Source organism: Chanodichthys erythropterus, chromosome 8, assembly GCF_024489055.1.
Source record: "Chanodichthys erythropterus isolate Z2021 chromosome 8, ASM2448905v1, whole genome shotgun sequence".
NCBI classification, from domain to species: Eukaryota; Metazoa; Chordata; class Actinopteri; order Cypriniformes; family Xenocyprididae; genus Chanodichthys; species Chanodichthys erythropterus.
This window is the reverse complement of record NC_090228.1, coordinates 44,399,159-44,419,514: the sequence shown is the minus strand read 5'-3', so window position 1 is coordinate 44,419,514 and position 20,356 is coordinate 44,399,159. Positions and strand designations below refer to the sequence as shown.

Here is a 20,356-nt window from a genome sequence, read left to right as displayed (position 1 = left end):
ATAAATACTTTGAATGTTGCAATCCCATTGGACTTGTGATAGCTACCTGAATCGTAACAAAGCACTGTTCACCAGAGGAGAACTGGCCCCCCGACTAAGCCTGATTTCTCCCAAGGTTTTTTTTCTCCATTTTAACACCTATTTGCCAACTGATGTCACCTGTTGGAGTTTGGGTTCCTTGCCGCTGTCGCCTTGCTTAGTTGGGGACACTTGACATTTGACTTGACATTTGATATTCAACAGCATTCTTGACATTTATTCAACAGTGCTTTGATCTGCCTGCATTGACACTATTCTTTAAGAGCTGCTGTGCAGCAAAATTATGTACCAGTTATCAATGTAAAGCTGCTCTGACACAATCTGATTTGTAAAAGCACTATATAAGCACTATATTTTGCCCTCCAGGTGGGCATTCCCCTCAGCGTCACATGAAATCTATGAACTAGGAAGGTGGTCAATGTTATGCCTGATCAGTGTATATGTGAGATATTTTAAAGGAGATACTCCCTGCGTTCCATTCAGAAGGGCTCATCTCTATGCCCTGATCCCTTCAAAGGGTTCACCCTCCGGAATGAGAGCTTTGAAGGGATGAAGGGCGTAGGGGTCAAAAAAACTTTTTTTAACCCACTTTTGCATCATCTTATTGAGACAATCAATGAATGAAGCGCCTTTGTCGCACATTTGTATGCTGGTTGATACACGATATCCCATTGGGTATTCAGAATGGTTTTCTTACAACTTTGAGACTGTTCAAATTAGCTTGACACTTACCTCTAACTACTTAATGTCAAGGAGATCTCTTATTTTTAGGAAACTTTATGCTTTTATGGTAGAGTTAAAACATTGAATCACAGATTTGAGTGGGAGAGGGAGATTTGAGTGGACAACTCAGGAGAGGAATGGGAGAAGGTTTGGACTTTCTCTATGCAATAGGACAAGAGTGATTCACCTAAAGATCTTGTACAGATTGGATATACACCCTTATTAATTCCGTTCATTCTCCACTCTTCTTCAAAAGCAAGGGGATTATACATGTTGTTTATGTGATATATATGCCATATAATTAAAGCCTCTTGGTCCAAAGTTGTCGTTGAATTTAGTTGCATATTCCTTATAAATTAATTTCCAATTAAATGACTTTTTAACTTGTTAACTATTTGTAAAAATATTTGAATGTCTTGCATTAGTGATAAATCACCTTCTCTAAAAGGTTGCCATAACATTTTCAGTTTTCTACAAATTTGTGTTTGTTCAATTGTATTTTTTTTATTTATATCTATTTATATTGTGTTGTAATACTTGATTTTGTTATTCATTTTTCCTTCTTTACTATGGCTCAAGCAATGTTTGCTGTGTTGTATATATATATATATATATATATATATATATATATATATATATATATATATATATATAAATGCATTGTGAATGTTATTTACTCTATAAGGTTTTCCTTTATTGTTAGTAAATTAATAAATCAAACTGTTTTTAAGGATCTGCTTGAAGATTTGGAAAAATATTCCTAGAACAAAAAGTCTTAAATTATTTTTAAAATAATAATAATAAAAACCTGTAAAACCTGTGATGAAGTCGATTCAAGACTGCAAATATCGCAGTATCTTCAGTTTTATGTTTTTCTTGGGAGTAGCATTTGCCGGTTGACATTCTATACAATGTCACGCCTGATGGATTTCCATTTCTGATTAAACTTCACTGAAGCACAGCCCACAGAAATTGTGAAATATGTCAAAACATTTTTGAGAAAAATTAGACAACCTAATGCTGAACTTCATGACATAGTATCTATACATTTTAATATATATATAAAGATTTACTTTTTCGCTTTGATATTACTAAATGGTATATTATCAAAATTCATAGTCCTAATCTCGAAAGCACATCAAAAAAAAAAAAAAAAAAAAAAAAAAAATTCAAACTATTACAGTTTTTCTCAATTGCTTTGGCACATTTCTCTTATTTTTCTCTAAACTGTAAGTTCAGTTGTCACAACTGTTTGCTGAAACATCAAAAACTCACACAAATGTTGTCATTACGGGTTACAGCAGTATACAATGTGTCAACCAGTGGCGAGCCGACATAAGGGCCAATATACTGGGGAAAAAAATGAAACTGTAAAATAATAATATCTCTTGTGTATATATAATTTGTAAAGTTTATTATTAAAAATACATATAGCATAATATGTTTTCATTTTCACACTGATACCAGATAGAAGAACCATTTTTTGCTCCACAAAGATCCTTTCAGCCAAAAGTTCTTAAAAGAACCCTTTTTTTCATAGAGTGAAGAACATTTTAAAATATTTACACTATATTTTATATTTATATAGAAAGGTTCCATGGATGTTAAAGGTTCTTCATTGATGTTAATAATCAACCTTTATTTTTAATAGTGTAGAGCTACTGTTGACAGAGAAATAATGCAAACCAGATTTGTATTTGATAATGCCATTTAAGTGACAAGACATAATTAAATGATCAGCACATAAAATGATCTGTACATAAAGCATTTTTGATATTTTCTTTTCTTACTCCATACATTCATGCTCTGTATGACAGAAGATCCTTTTAAGTTTGCTTTCCTTTTTATTCAACAATTCCTTGAAGACTGTATGCTGAAAATTCAGCTTTGATCACAGGATTAAATTACACTTTACAATATATTCACATAGAAGTAGTATTAAAAAAAAAAAAAAAAAAAAACTTTCACAATATACAATCAAATAAATATTTTTCTTTCTGTTTTCCCTTTTTTTTTTTACTTTTTCTTTTTTGTATTCACCTACCACCTATTGATTAAGCTCAGCTGGTAATAATTAGTAATTGTGTTTATAGAAAAGTGTTGTTGCTGTTGGTTCCATGAGCACTGAAGAAAGCATGAGCTAAAACATCTACTCTTTGGTCAGTTTTTAGGACACTTTCCACTTTTTTTGCAGTTTTTTTCACTTTGCAGATGTTAAATTAAAGTATTTTTTGCGACAGACCCTTGCTTTGTATGCACTTGTATGTTTTTCAGTGTGGAATATTCTGTGTCTTTGATTGATCAAACTTTTTTTGATTTACGCACCTGAGAACGGACTGGTTATCTTTTCTGTTGAGCGTATACAGTATTTTTTTTTTGTGTAAGGGAAATTGAAACCTTAAGTAATTTTGAGCTAAACTGTGTATATGTTAGTTTATTTGTAGCTGTAATAGTGGCAGCGTGCTGAATGTTGACATACTGAATTAACATACTTGTGCATGTTTTTAATTTAGTGCAATTTTATCCTCTTTTGGAGCTCTATTTAAGCAGCAGCCTGGCCAAACATCTCACTTTTCCAGCTTCAACCAGACCAGCTGCTCTTGAGAAGAAGTTCAGACTGCAGTCATCCATGTAAGTACGCTTCCCCATACAGGCTCTTGATTTAAGATGTAGTCATGCAGTTTCTGAAACTGCATGAGATTATCCAACACGATTTTCTGGGTACAAAGGGGCTAAAGGCACAACATAAGAAACAAATGTGCTTTTCACTACTTCCATAGTGTATGATATAAAGTATTGATACAAATACTAGAAATAAAAATAATGTTTTTAATAATTTCTGTTAATACTTGTTCAAAACAACCACTTTAGCTAAGTTGGTTCTATTTGGTTTTATTCCTCTTTTGGTTTATTTTGATAAATAAAATAATTTTTGTTCAGTAAACATACTGTCATTAAAATTTTAATTTTTAAATATAATTTACAGAAAAAGTTATTTTAAAAATTAGGTTTCTGAAAGCATTGAATGAGTTCCCACAATTCAGACAGGACCACTTTGGCAAGTTACTGAGTTTATTGAACACAATTATCTTTGGTGGTATGGTTCCTTATGGGGGTTCTTGCTCCAAAATAAATTGGACATACAAGAGCTTTAACATTACCCCCTGGAACCATCAGCTTGGAATACACAGACAATTAAGACACTAGTAATGTCTTTTAGAGCGAACGTGGTATCATGTAGATATGGCAGTAGGACGTCTATACTGTAGCTTGGTTATGAGGATGAGTGTCTCTCAGCAGTGAGGTCCATACCGGCCGGGACTTGAAGCCTTATTGACTTTAAAGGTAGTGATCTGGAACAAAAGAAGACGACAACCAGAAGGTGCACTGTAATATGCTCATGCTTATAATGGGGAGGGAGGGAGGGAGAGAGGGAGGGAGGGAGGGAGGGAGGGAGGGTTGCGAGCAGTTTGAGCATACTTACCGAGCAGCGATGCCACGTTTATATGTCCCGTGTCTAATAGGAGAATCGCAGTGATTGGAGCGATTTGTTCAGCTGTCGCGGCACTATGCCTACGTGGCCTGACTGAACTAACGCTGCGCTCGATTAATTAAATATAGTTTTACAGTAGTAAGAAATAAATACAAATATATATTGTGGCGAGGGGGGCGTGGTTTAGCGGGGTCTGCAACAGGAGGGAGTGTCTGGGGATGTACGGTGATTGAACGGGTTGAATGTAAATCACGAACACCTGTTTCTCGTTCCAGTAATTGGCGTGGAGACAGGATAAAACGCCAGGAGAAGCAGGAGCGTTTGAGAGAGAGAGGGACTGCTGACAGTCAGACTGAGTGAGCTGTGCTCGGATCGTGGAGTGAAGCCCGTCCTTGGATGTGGAATTATTGAGTCTTTTTGTTTATGTGTTTGATATTTTTCTCTGGTGAGAATAAAGACTGTCAGCAGCCCAAAGCCGATCCCTGTCCTCTTCCTTCCCATTACACAAGAACCTTCGTTACATATATATATATATATATATTTAAATATGATGGTTCAATGATAATGATGGTAATTATCTCTAAGGTGGCCCATACGGAAATGTAATATATGTACATGTATGACATTTACATATATTAAATATATCCACATATATGGTGAAAACATAGATGAAACCTATTCGAAAATGGAACAATTTCATATATTGACATATAAAACTAGCCCATATAAATATATATGTTTATATATGTATAAAACAGTCATTTATACATATGTCACATATAAAGTGAAAACATATATGTACATATATATATGGGCAGATATATATGTACATATATGTTTTCACTTTATATGTGACATATATGTATAAAACAGTCATTTATACATATATGTCACATATAAAGTGAAAACATATGTACATATATATATCTGCCCATATATGAAACCTATTCGAAAATGGAACAATTTCATATATTGACATATAAAACTAGCCCATATAAATATATGTTTATATATGTATAAAACATAAAGTCTTATATACATATATGTCACATATATAAATATCAATGTGCATGACATATTTCTTTGTATAAATGTTAAATATACAAATTACGCATATATGTTTAGCATATTGCTTACAATGCACATGGCCTTAAATGTTAAATGGTGCAGTTAGGAAAAATAGATTACAATAAAAGAGTTAAAACATCAAATCTTTATTAAAAGATTAAATTATTTAAAAAAATAAAAAATAAAATAAGTTGTGCAAAATTAGAAAACTAATGAACACTCAACAAAACAAGCCCAGAACAGGAAAATCCACCAACAGGGGCCTGTACCATGAATCTGGATTCACTGGCTAGCCAGGTAAGTTTCAGATTAGTTTGGCCCAATTCTGGGTTTTAGGTACCATGAAAGTGACTTGGCTTTTAGCGGTGTTCATCACCATAATAACTTGCACCCCACGGCTAACCTCTCAACTGGTGATAAAATTGTCTAGCTTTAATAATAATTACTTAGAATTATTATATGATATTATTATTAATTCATTAAACAAGCGATTTTAGTTAATTTTAGTTTAACAGTTATTAAGCATTTAGTTCCAATGGATATTAATATATACAGATCATATGTAATATAAATAAGCTGTAAATAAACTTTAAATATGATATAGCCTTACATGTTTGAGTCTCTATCACTATTATCAACTATACAAACCAACTTCACAAGTTACTAATCTTATAACACTGAGTTTGTTAAACTTCCTTCATGGTACAGGTCCAAGGTATATGATGCATGTTGTTCATTTTTTAAGTTTTAGAGTCTTTTTGGATGTCCGCAGCTCAGTGACCTTTTGATTAATAGCGACCCTTAGTTGGCCCCTGGTGGTTCCAGGAGATCTCTGGATCACTGCATCTGTAAAAAAGACAAAGAAATGTCTTTTAGGTACAACATTTATCTAAGGACATCCAAATTATAATTCCCTAAAACACATTAAATGAACACGGCATACTTCGTTAGGTAGATAAACTAAACGTTACTGAAATTTAGGCATTTTTCAGAACCAGGTGTAATCCCAATTCTATTTTATACCCCTTCGCCTTCCCCTTGAAACAGAGTGGCAATGTGTAGGGGTGAAAATATTCCCCTAAGAAATGGGAAACCACTACTACACGTCATAATAGATTATTTTATTAGTGTCCTGTAACATTTAACCAGTATGAACAGCAATGAAGTGCGCATATCAACAGAAATCAGGCGCGAGCACATTTAACAGATTACTCACTCACTGTTTTGCGTTGTATTTTGGATGGCGCTCGGTTTCAGTTGGAAAACTTATGACCCTTTGGGTTTTCCAAGACTGGTAAAGCAGCTTTTCCATCAGGCCAAGCTGTTTGTTTAACCATTGCATTTCATGCCGAGTCAGCCGGTACGGACATGGTTTCGTTTTCTACTGCGGCGCTGCAATAATGGAGCTCTTTGCAAAGTAATACAAATGAGTTAGTTGTTGCCTTGGTAACGCAAGAGTTTACAGCGATACGAGATGTGTTTATATCATTCAAATAGCACGTTTAGCAAGCTACGGAGAAACTGCCAGCCAGGTAACACAAAAGTAATCGATACTGTGTGGAAATATCAATACCATGAAATGGTAGTTTGTGTATGCAGGGAACTTTCTCATACCCCTTTGTTCAAAGTGTGGTCCCAAAAGATCTTTGTTTGAAGGGCTATCTGGCCCTTTCCCTTACCTCTACCACTCCAGCCAAAAGAGAATCGAGACACCCCTACCCCTTCATGTGAACGTGCAAAATGAAAGGGTAGGGGTAGAAATGGGATTGGGCCTAAGTGTCATCACACCGATACACCAAGATGACACTGATAAATTCTCATGGTTTTACTGTCACATTTGGTTCAACAGTTTTAAAAAATGAGCCCAACTAAAAGAATAATATACATACTCATTATTGCATCAATTTGTTCTGTCCAAGGCCTCCTTTGTTTCCCCAGGGCTTGCTTTTTTAGACTTGCCACCTAAGAAAGAGCAACATAACAGTTTAGAACAAAATCAGAACTCACTCCACTCCTTTACATTTTTCAACTTAATTCTTGGACAGCCTGCTTAAGTAAAATGGTGATAATGTAAATAGTACAACTCAAATTATTTATAAATCATCATATTTTAATGTAAATGTGTGTACATATATCTAACTATGCCAGAATAACTATAGGACAGTTTTTTTTTTTTTTTTAATTTTGACCTCTTACCCAAAGACTTTAGATATTAAGTTCAATCTACATAATTACCAAAACATAACAATAATTGTACAGACACATGCACACACTATGACCAATTACATACCTCTGAGATTGCGCTTTAGCAAAAGTGTCAAAATACTCCAAGAAGAAGCATCCATGCCATAGCAGTGAGGCTGTTTGCATGACCACAACACAAATTCCTGAGCCGGGTGAATTTCAAGCTGTGAGGAAAGGCAAACATGAATCAATATTAAAGTTATATTAATAAATATAAGATTGCTTTAACAAAAAGTGTATAGGGGGCCTGATACAATTTAGCTTTGCATCACATATTTTCTATACTATTACTACTATTATTAATAAATAATAATAATTATACTTAAGATATGAAGTTAAATATCCGCTTCCACAAGAACAACTTCCTTATTCTTAAAAAGCTTGGCCTGCATTTTCTTTTGCTCAGAAGTTTTGGACTGGACTGATGTTGAGTCCTCGTTGGTTTTTCTAGGGTGGACTGTCTCTGTGGGAAAAAGGGGAAAACAAAATGTAGAATCTAAAGTTACAACTAGGGCTATGATATTTTTAAACGCCCCTGGTTTCACAGACAAGGCTTAAGCTAGCCCTAGACTAAAATGCATGTTTGAGCTGTTTTAACTGAAAGAAACTTACTAATATATCTTAAATCATGTCTAAGCCATTGTTCTGTCTCAAGATGCACACAAGTAATGTTTTTTTTTTCTCTCTCTCTAGTATACATTTATAAAAGCTACTTAAATATTCATATTGAACTAAGGCCTAATCCTGGTTTAGGTATCCAGTAAACATTTAAAGATCATAGAATTAGTTCGTTGTAATAATCTACTCGTACTTAACGCTAGCTGTTAAATATGAACATAGAACGCACACAATTATGCAGTAATAGAGCAATTTAAAAACCTAATAGTTAAACACGGTTAATTTCTGCTCATTTAACCGATCTGTAGCCTACTAGCTGCGCTAACGTTACCAGTAGCTTGGTAAATCAATGGCTCATGCAGTTTAGCGATCATTTAAAATGTATTCTCCGTGCAATATCAATGTGTGAATTATAATAAAAAAATCAGAAATTACCTGCAACTTTATGCGCCATTGTCTCGTACAAATGCCATCTGCCTTGAGGTTTTTTCTTCAGTCCACCTCTCCACTCGGTTAAATATACAGATCTGTCATCTTGTCCGTCCAAGAAATCATCATTATTTTATCTAAGTTTTTTATGTGTGATGTTGGAACAATGCTCAAACTTTCATTCCATTTCTTGTTTCCACTCGACAAGCGCAAACATTTTCATCCGTTGGTCTCGATCCTGAATGTGCGTAATTTGGCGGTCTTTTGATTACGTTTGAATTTGGGCGCGCGCAATGACGTAACTGCGCAGCATTCTAAATGCAAAGCCTGAAATGCAGACTGAAAGTGTTTCTAACATTTTTTTTTTCATTTGTTTCTAACGCTTTATTCAGTAGTAAGCATTATTAATCATGCTATTTTCATTATGTAACTCTTGGTTAAGTCACAATAATGTCAAATAACAATAAAAATTAATTTAAACCATACAAAATCATTAAATAAGTAATTTAATTAAAAAATTTTGTTTTTTTACAACATGTTTTATGAGCTAGTTAAGATAAGGTAAAATAAATAATGTAAAATAAATCAAGTTTTTTAAATATTGTGCTAATTCTAAAATGGGATAGAAATTTAAATGAAATGTGGATTGTGTAGACTTGTTAAAAGTTCAGTCTGTTCAAATAATGAAAACATAAGGAATTAGTAAGGAAAACAAGCATGTAAAATGTTTTTATGTATGTTGTGTAAATAAATTGGTATATATAAATTAAACATATCTGTGACAGGTCATAACATATAATATTATATAAACTAAACAAAAATCATATAGATAGTATAAATATATGTGTCACAGATCCCTTGTTCCCCTGGACTCCATTTCCCATGATCCTCCTGTTCTCCACACCTGCACTCACTTCCCTCGTCTTTTCCTCATCATCACGGATCACCTGCACCTGGACTCTATTATCTGCACTCCCTTTATATTGCACTCACTCCCTTCACTCCTCGTCCGTCTTAATGTTATGTTTATGTTGTATGTTTGGTTCTCCTTGCCTTTTGGATTAAAGTATTGTGTAGTGTGGAAATCCGTACCTGCCTCATCTCTTCAAACCAGTACAACTGTAACAGAAAGACGGACCAATATAGACTGGATTTCCACAAGAAGATGGAGACTTTGACCAGCTCCCTGGCTCCTGCTCCTCCAACGCCTCTCACCCTGTCACCCGGCGATCGCCTTATCGGGCTCTTCCAGATTGGACGTTCACTGGAGAGGTATGTGGAGGAGTTCGTAGAGCTAGCGTTTCTGACTAACTGGTCTGAGGCACGCTTAATCACCCTGTTTCTGGACGGACTGGACGAGAACACTATCCGTTTTTATGAACCTGAAGATTATTTTTCCCTGAACGAAACCATTAATCTAATTTTATATTTAAACGGATCTAGTTTCTATTGTGATGAGGTTCAGGATATGTGTTCATCTCGTCCAGTCTCTCCTGAAACACGGGTGGCCAGGCCAGTTGGTCAGCCTGCCTCTCCCTCCGCATATCCCTCCAGTGAACTGATTTCCTGGTCAACGCTGGACCCACACTCCTCAATTGGGTCCAGAAAGCAGCGGAGGAGGAAGCAGCCCGCTCCAGTCTCTCCAGAGCCCGCTCCAGTCTCTCCAGAGCCCGCTCCAGTCTCTCCAGAGCCCGCTCCAGTCTCTCCAGAGCCCGCTCCAGTCTCTCCAGAGCCCGCTCCTGTATCTCCAGAGCCCGCTCCTGTATCTCCAGAGCCCGCTCCTGTATCTCCAGAGCCCGCTCCTGTATCTCCAGAGCCCGCTCCTGTATCTCCAGAGCCCGCTCCTGTATCTCCAGAGCCCGCTCCTGTATCTCCAGAGCCCGCTCCAACCCTGTGCGAGCCGCCAGATCTGGACTGGCTTATTGACTTTTTTAACGAGCCCTCAGCTCCAGCCTCCGCCGCCGAGCCAAGTTCTCCAGCCTCCGCCGCCGAGCCAAGTTCTCCAGCCTCCGCCGCCGAGCCAAGTTCTCCAGCCTCCGCCGCCGAGCCAAGTTCTCCAGCCTCCGCCGCCGAGCCAAGTTCTCCAGCCTCCGCCGCCGAGCCAAGTTCTCCAGCCTCCGCCGCCGAGCCAAGTTCTCCAGCCTCCGCCGCCGAGCCAAGTTCTCCAGCCTCCGCCGCCGAGCCAAGTTCTCCAGCCTCCGCCGCCGAGCCAAGTTCTCCAGCCTCCGCCGCCGAGCCAAGTTCTCCAGCCTCCGCCGCCGAGCCAAGTTCTCCAGCCTCCGCCGCCGAGCCAAGTTCTCCAGCCTCCGCCGCCGAGCCAAGTTCTCCAGCCTCCGCCGCCGAGCCAAGTTCTCCAGCCTCCGCCGCCGAGCCAAGTTCTCCAGCCTCCGCCGCCGAGCCAAGTTCTCCAGCCTCCGCCGCCGAGCCAAGTTCTCCAGCCTCCGCCGCCGAGCCAAGTTCTCCAGCCTCCGCCGCCGAGCCAAGTTCTCCAGCCTCCGCCGCCGAGCCAAGTTCTCCAGCCTCCGCCGCCGAGCCAAGTTCTCCAGCCTCCGCCGCCGAGCCAAGTTCTCCAGTATCCGCCCACACATTGACTTTATTCCTTGGACTCCTCTATATGATCCTTAACCTCTCCAAGTATTTTTTGGGGGGGGGGCAAGTACCCGTGGGTGGGGGACATGTGGGCGCCACACATGTGGGTGGGCCTCTGACGTGGCCTGCCAAGGCTCCTGACCCGCCGTGGCCTGCCAAGGCTCCTGACCCGCCGTGGCCTGCCAAGGCTCCTGACCCGCCGTGGCCTGCCAAGGCTCCTGACCCGCCGTGGCCTGCCAAGGCTCCTGACCCGCCGTGGCCTGCCAAGGCTCCTGACCCGCCGTGGCCTGCCAAGGCTCCTGACCCGCCGTGGCCTGCCAAGGCTCCTGACCCGCCGTGGCCTGCCAAGGCTCCTGACCCGCCATGGCTCATGGATCCGCCCTGGAGACCTCCACTCCAGTCCACTCATCCCCCGGCACCTGCATGAGGTCTCCAGGGCGCCCGCCCCCCCCTCCCGGTTATTCTATTTACGGCGCGAGGACGCGCCTACCGGGAGGGGGAGGTACTGTCACAGATCCCTTGTTCCCCTGGACTCCATTTCCCATGATCCTCCTGTTCTCCACACCTGCACTCACTTCCCTCGTCTGTTCCTCATCATCACGGATCACCTGCACCTGGACTCTATTATCTGCACTCCCTTTATATTGCACTCACTCCCTTCACTCCTCGTCCGTCTTAATGTTATGTTTATGTTGTATGTTTGGTTCTCCTTGCCTTTTGGATTAAAGTATTGTGTAGTGTGGAAATCCGTACCTGCCTCATCTCTTCAAACCAGTACAACTGTAACAATATGTCAATATATTTATTTAATATGGACATTTTATATATGTTATAAACATATATTGGCATATATAAATTAAACATATATATGTGACATATATGGTCATAACATAATATTATATAAACAAATCATATACATGGTATTAATATATGTCAATATATTTATTTAATATGAAAATTTTATATATGTTATAAACATATATCAACATATATCTAGAGATATGTATATATGTGATAGCAATATATTGTCATATATTTTGCATATATGACAATGTCACTTGCGATATAGGGACATATATGTCATATATTACATTTCCGTATGGGGGACACCCAACTTAATATATGACATTTTACTATCTGAATCTAACCATGTCATATCAACAAATGGAAAATTCAGACCGCTATTTAATATCATGTTAATTATTGTGCCTTTTACCTCAATCCATACTTTTTCATTTTCTTTCGTTATTGAAAAACTGAAAAACATTAACAAGACCTTTGTATCAAAATCTAGTAAAAATGTTTTAGATTCTCATAAATTTACAATGATTTAAAAAAAAAAAATATATATATATATATATAGCCTGTGAAAACTGTGGAAACAGTACTTTAATTTCTTTAAGTGAGCTCCTTTAGTGGGTGGTGTCAGGTTTCATATTACAATATTTATTTTAACTACTTTATAGTCAAAACCTTTTTCTAATCTTGACAAAATACACATCGTTGGAAAGGTTTGAGTCTCACGGGTCCATATTTGCCATTGCTTTGTGATAGAAGTGATATTTGGACAGAAATGTATTCATTTGTAACAGGAGAATGCTTTAAAAAAAATTCAATAGAATATTGGTGACACCTGGTGGCTATTTTTTAGTACAGCTCCTAAATAAATTCTCATAGGAACCAAAATGTTTGCGATATCAACTTCACATTTGGAACACAACTTGGTTATATATATAGCTTTCATTTGATAGCAATTTTAGAGTACAATATATTTGATAAAATATACATTTTATAATAAAATATTATAATAAGAACACTAATAGCCAAATAATTTCACTCAAATAATAACTCAAATTGAATTTAACTGAATAGTGTGTATCAGATGCACGTAAAAGGTGATTTCTGCATGTTAAAAACATGCCAAATGAAAGCATGAAATTGTGCTATAGATGTGCTGTCGGTCCGCTAGCTCCGTAGCGCTGATCTAAAAACCACTTTTAAACACACCTCCCTTGATCTAACGTCACACAACCCATTTCAGCGTGTAGACCATCACCTGACTACGATTAGCTCCGCCTTTCACCTCGACCGCGCCTCAAGCCCCAGCTGGCCAGCTTTGGACCAAGGTTTTCGGTGGGCTGAAAAACCCGTGCCTTTGGCACCGAGGAAGCACCGAAGAGGCACGATCAAGCCCCGGAAGTGACAGTGGTAACGCAACCGGGCCTGGCACGCACTAGCACGCCCGCCTTTGGCCCGGCAGTGAAAACGCGGCTAGTGTTGCCAACCTAGTGCCTTTTCAGACCCCCTTTGCTACTTTTTTTCTAAGAAAGTGTGTTGTGAAGAATATAGCGATTTGTTAACCTGATCTAGCTTCCGAAACCCCTAGTACTGCCGCACGAGCGCGAGATCTTGCTTTCCTGCCACAGGCGCACCTCTCTGGTTCAGCGGCGCATTCAGTTGAGGCTGTGCGCTCTGTCAGAGAACAAATAAAATAGATACTATTGCTTCTAACCTGAGTGATCATTTTACATGTACATATAGCCAGAATCACAGCAAATGTCTTTATCTTATGTGTAAGGTGATTTAATCAGACAACGTTTCGATTATAAATCAGGATTTTAGTGCTGGCTTAACAAGTCAGAGCTCGAACTTTACTTTCCCGACTGGACAAAGAACTGATTAAAATGTCAATACCACAAAAACAAACAAACAAAAAAACAAACGGCAACTTGGGAATCACCAAAACGCACATTTACATATTACATTTAGTCTAAGTGGCGATCGATAGTGAATAATAATAGGCTGTATAATGTAGGCTACTGGCGATAACAAGGTTGAGCTGTTGAGCCTCACGCAGCATCTCGAGAAGAAATGGAAACATGAGTGAAGCACACACAAAAAGAAACTCAGTTAAACGTAGGCTACTGTGGTAAAAAAATCTAAATCTTTATAACTTGATCCTGGTAAGCAATATCACACGATCAAGAATGCTGTTTTCCTAAATATGCTACCATCACCATTAAAAACGTGACACTGATTTCATACAAAGGTTCAATTAACAAGTAGTTAATATTAATCCACTTACATTTTAGAACATTGAGTATTTTTGTTAATTTTATCAGCGAAAATAGTTTCAAACAAAGATCACAGCAGAACCAAAGCACAACACATGATTCAGTGTTTTGAATGAATCTGTTGAGTCAAAGATTAAATGAATCATTCATAAACAACTGCCTCATTCTTGAATGAATCAGCCAATGGAATAAATGAATCAATGACCCACTCAATAAAACAGTTACTTGACTCCACCTATTGGTGGTTTAGTTTCATTTTTAAAAGTATCATTTCCCCCCCAACATTTCATATTTCTATTTTCAAACAATATTTAAAACAATCCAATAACATTATTTAATGCAGTTGTAATCAATTAAAAATAAGCAGATTTACATATGTCAAAGCTGCAATATTCTGAAAGGATATTGCTTCAAAACAAATTTATATTTCCACCAATAAAAATTAAAAAAAAACAAAAAACTACGCATGTCCACATGACAAGGCTTAATGTCGAGCCCTGTGTAATCTTAATGGGCCGTGTTTCAGTCACCATTTCATATCTGACAATAAAAACTATATATAGATGAAACTATATAGATATTTATGATATATAGATGAATTTTATTGGTAATTTGGCTGTATTAAAATACATTATGTGAGCAAAAGGGTAGCAGCAGAGAGGCAAACAAAGGTAAAGGGCTGACACTTGGCAGAATGCGAATACAACAATGACATGTTGAATATTCTAATTGCCGTATGTCGTCATCTATCAACATTTATTTAATAGATTTGATGAAACCTGTAGAAACCCTAACACAATAGCAACATTAACTCTATGGCAGTTGACCCAAGCATTTATTTCTCATTTATTAGAATGGGGTTAATGATGAATGTCACATGACCAAACTAGAAAACTGATCTCATTGCATCACAAGTAGGACTGTGTCCAAAATCATCCCCTATAGTCTTAAACAGGGCACTATTTGATGGGACAGCCATTTGTAGTGGTGTCTGAAACCATAGTAGACATTAATCAAATATACCTCCCTTTTGCGAGGAAATAGCTGATTATTTAATTCAAATTATGAACCTCCCTAAGCCACTTGGAGTACTTTTACAATAAATGGATGAACTTTTATTTGCTTTAAAATCAGGTCCTCCACTCACTGTCATAAAGCTTGGAAGAGTTATATTTTTAAAATAGATCTCTGACTGTATTTGTCTGAAAGAAGATTAGATGAGTAAATGAAGTTAAGATGAGTAAATCATGGGATAATTTTCATTTTGGGTGAACTAACCCTTTAAGGGTCCATCTTTGTTTCATGAAATGGCATTTTCAAGCTGATTCTAGTCAGCCAGTTCCCTAGTTATTAAGATGGCATGAAAAAGCCAACTTACTGATCTACAGCTTAAGCTTTTTATTGAAATGCTATTTAAACATTATGTTAGTTTGAACAATACAACATATTTAAATGCTATTTAAACTTAAATATTATATTTATTATTTATATATACTGCATATATAACTACAAGCACCAAACTCGCCACAGACCTTGGGCCTGTTCTGTAGATCGTTGCTATATATTCTCTTATCAGACTTACATTTTCCGTATAAATAATAATCAAAAATAATAAATTTCCCATAGACTTACATTGGCACAGCAGAAATGCCCCCTCTAGACTGGAGCAGTACTGTCCACTAGAGGGAGACCCAGGATAAGAAATCCTCTCGTTTGCCCAGTCATTTACATTTTTGTATTTTTCTTACTCCATTTGCAGATAATTTTGTTTGTTTTAAACAAAAACTCACTTTGTTTTAATTTTTGTTCTCCAGAAAACAAGAAAAAATATCAAGAAAAGCATCTGGATTTAAGAATTTTTAAATATTTGGACTGTAAACAAGACTAAAGTACTAAGTAAGAAAAGCTTTTTTTGCAGTATGCACAAGCTCTGATAACACCACAGCTGTTTCATGATTGGCCGGATTCACCACATGACAACAATCACGTGTGTTTTGTGTTTATTCTGAAACCTTGAGTTCCACTAATGTTCACAAATATGTATTTTTATAACAGTACTTATAACTTTTCGTGTAGTTGTGTTGTATTGTGCAAATAAAACTGATAAAAAAACGCAGACCCCACTTATTTGTTACTGAAATAGTATATGCTTATTTTGAACTTTGCTGCTTACGGCATCTGTTTGTACAAGAATAAAGTATTGAATGAAAATGTCTCTGAAACATCAGTGTATTTGACAAATATTGCATTTCTTTCACTTTAGCTGTGATAAAGTATACACAGGGGTGCAAACACATGTATGGTCAAAAAAGAGAGAGGTAATCGAAGCCCCCGCCCAGCGGCAACTATCGAGATACTTACATTGCCACCAACCCCTGCCATCCCCAGCCCACCCCATAGGCACAGACTAAAATGAAATTCTGAAAATCAAAATACACAGACGCTAATTCCGAAACATAAACTCTCATTGAACTATCTTCTTGCTTTACTCCAACTTCCTCTTCTTCCTGGCCACCTCCTGCAACGTATCCAGGGCCTTGCGTCTGGCTGCATTAATTTTCTTATCAACATGTTTGAGACGTGTCTGCCTTTCTTCGGCCAGAGCAGTGGTCTTGGCCTTCTCTGCACTTTCACATGTAGCACTGCAGCCATACTCCACCTGCCTCTTCTGCTTTGCCTCCATCCTCTTCTCTCTGTCGGTCTTGTCCCTTCTCCCTGCAACCCTAATGTTCTGGCAGAGAGTTTTATCAACTGGCCCCAGTTTGATGTCATCTCTTTTGAACATGCCAATGCCAGTCTTGCCCCTTGACCTCAGCACATATTTGATGCAGTGCAGACTGTCAAAGGTGGAGATCTTCATGCTAGATCTTTTAGCATCAATCACATCTCCCATGAGACTAAAGGAGGACTCTACCAGTGGTCCATGGAAGATGGCTGAGAGCTGGATACTTCCCCAAACTCATGACATGGGCCCACCACTTCATAATGTCATCTCCATCTTCATACTTGGCCAGGTTGGGGTCCACATTGTACCTAATGATCTCCTGGGTGATGTCACTCTCTAGGGGCACTAAATGTTTCATGATCCTAGCCAACTCCTTCAGCTGAGTAACAGCCTGGGAATGGCCCCTAACCACAGGATCAATAGAGGACAAGGCCTGTAGGGTCTTACTTTTGAGAGGTAGTTTGTGCTGCATGTACTTGCCACAAGCTCTGTATGCCTTGGTCACCTTCCCAATAAAATCCATGATTATCTGCAACACACATACCATACAAAAAACATGTTTAAACTGAGTTCATACTCAGGTTTCATGGCTGCAGCACAATGGCAAGTCATATCAGCATATCAGATCATGTTCGATGATATTACTTAACTGTTTATGTAACATTTATGGTGACATCATGCAGGACTGTAAAATCAGAATAGGAAAATTTCCAAATCTTTACTTTTCTAAACAATTAATAAAAATACATTTTAAATTTACAAGATGTTAAACACTCTTACTGGTCTACATATAAATGTACAAATCAGTCAATAAAATGGAAAGAGTAATTACAATACATGTTCCATTTGTCCCATATACTGTACTTTCGTGATTATGCGGTTGCATTTTTTTAACCAGTAGGTGGCAGTATGACCTAAGGGATACTGCTTTTCTGAACCGCTAATGATAAAATGGAAAGAAAATTTAAAAAGTAGTTAACTTTATCTAAAATTCTAACCGGATGCTTTGGATGGGCTGCAATCAGGTCTTCTGTGACTTTCCCAACGTAAATCTGGGAGTGAAGTGTTATTGGCCAAGTCCAATTCTAGCAATTTCTTTGGCGACATCTTCAGATGCTCAGGCTTGATGAAGCAGGCAAGAAAGTTGATGAACACTTCAAGTTGCTTGTCATGAAGCTTGTGAACCAAGGTTTTACTTCCCTTCAAAGAACATAAAAAATGCATTTTTAGAACTGACTGAACTTGCTGTTGTTTTTCAATAGACATCAGAATCATCTTACTTCTATGCTGAGTTGCATACACTGTATAGAAAAATACTCACTTGAAAGACCATCACGTATTCCTTCAAAATTGGGAGGACACCAAGGTACACACTAAGAATAAGGTTCACTTTTTGGTTTTCCACCCAAATCTTCTTTACGATTCGGGCCTTCCTTTTCTTCCCCAAATCAGTCATTCCTTCAAAAAAAAAGAAAGAAAAAAAGAAAGATAAAAAAAGATACAATATACATACCAGTGCATACAGATTTAAAGTTAGTGCAATACCAATGGTATACATAAAATGTTGCACAGATTGTAACAGTATGAGTACTCCTTAGGCTAATAAAATATAATAATAACAATTTACTTGGGACAAAAGTGTCTGCTAAATCATAACCATAACCATAAAACAGTAGGTATAGGTGTACAACACACATTTTATTCATCTCTCTCTCATATAGACACATACAGCATGTTTACTACTGAATACTAAGATTCAATAGCAGGATTTTAGTTCCTTTTAACTATCAGCATTGGCGTGTTCTACCTCTTTTACTGACGGCTTACAAAATGAAACAGGAAACGTTAGCACCACAACCATTATTTGCACTCGCACAAATTAGCAGTAACTTACTCCTGAATATATTTTTAGGTTACCGTATATATCGACGGATTACATTTTTCACAAGCACATGCGACCAAAATGGTTGTAATTTCGAGCCTAACAACTTTTTCTATGTAGCTACAGTCATCCATAATTTGATCTGCTAGCTAGCACTAACGTTAGGTCTTTACATGTGAACTTGATGTAGCTAAATCGTACTGATAGCAGGTTACACACAGACACACAACATATTACCTCGGCCTAGTTAAAATGTTTAATAAATTACATGACTATTAGATTACATAACATTATAAACCAAAAATATCCTTACCTCCAGTCATTGATGATCTCACCAGTTTCCAGTAAACGGGAAGGCGCGGCGCCGAACTCGGGTCTCAGGGAGAAATAATGCTGCAGTGGCAGATATACCGCAGCAAGAAGAAACAGTGGTTCACACCAGCGCGCATACCGGTGCTGTTTTGGCGCGCAGTGTTCTGATTTGCTCATTTACTTTTTTGGTGGAGGCAAAAAAGTATACAAATGCACCCCTGTATACAAATGCAGTGCGAGCGTCACTACGAGAAGCAGAAAGTGTCCGACTTCACGGCTCCGTTTTCAGCTCCTCCCCGACTGCATCCAGCTGCAGCCAATGTCAGACACACCTTTTACTAACAGAAAGTCCTGGAGAGTGGTGGGATTGTATTGGGCGAGGGAGGGATGGAGGGCCAGGCCCGTGAAGGGAAAGACCTGGATAGAGCAGAGGCGGGCTCTTGAGTGGCGGCCATGATGTGAGCAGGCTCTGGTGCGGAGGGTACCAGAACGGTCAGTTGTAGGGCTCCTCATTTTTAGTCACCACAGTAAATGAGGAACCACTCAGTAACTGAGCTGATAGCTATGTCCAACCAACTTGATTCAATCACTTCACAGTAACTTAAACTGGTTATGTTTTCTGAACAGGTTCTGGTCTAGTAAAAACTCCCAACTATTTTTCAATGAAGCAACATAAGATGATTTTATTCAAATAACTCATTAAAATTATAGACATGGTTCCATCCAATTGTTTTTTTTTTTTCTAAATTGTTTCTATTTAAATTGCATACATTTAACAAAATAATTTTTTTTTAAATTTTCTTGTAATGAATCATTAAATACAACAAAGATGTGGCAAATGCACAAACTGTATTTGTTAAACATGAGTGTAATACACAATGTTTTACACAATCTCAATCATTACAAGTCATTAGATTTGTGTAAATGCATTAACTCAGAACAAAAAATGCAATATTTTAGAGGTGGTTGAGTTCAGAGATTACAGTTGGTAGAACTAAAATTTAGGCCTGGAACATGTTTGCTCAAATTACTTTTAGAGCCATCAGACATCTTAAAGGGATAGTTCACCCAAAAATGAAAATTTGATGTTTATCTGCTTACCCCCAGGGCATCCAAGATGTAGATGACTTTTTTTCTTCAGTCGAACACAAATGATGATT

At 37.9% G+C, this 20,356-nt stretch overlaps 1 long non-coding RNA gene across 1 annotated transcript; it reads right to left on the bottom strand.

Moving 5' to 3' along the window:
* Positions 1–5,562: 5,562 nt before the first annotated feature.
* LOC137025057 (uncharacterized) lies at positions 5,563–7,729 on the bottom strand. Its single transcript, XR_010895825.1, has 3 exons — positions 7,614–7,729; positions 7,213–7,285; positions 5,563–6,169 (listed from the first exon to the last, which is right to left on the bottom strand). It is a non-coding gene; the product is annotated as an uncharacterized lncRNA (long non-coding RNA).
* Between the last annotated feature and the right edge of the window lie 12,627 nt (positions 7,730–20,356).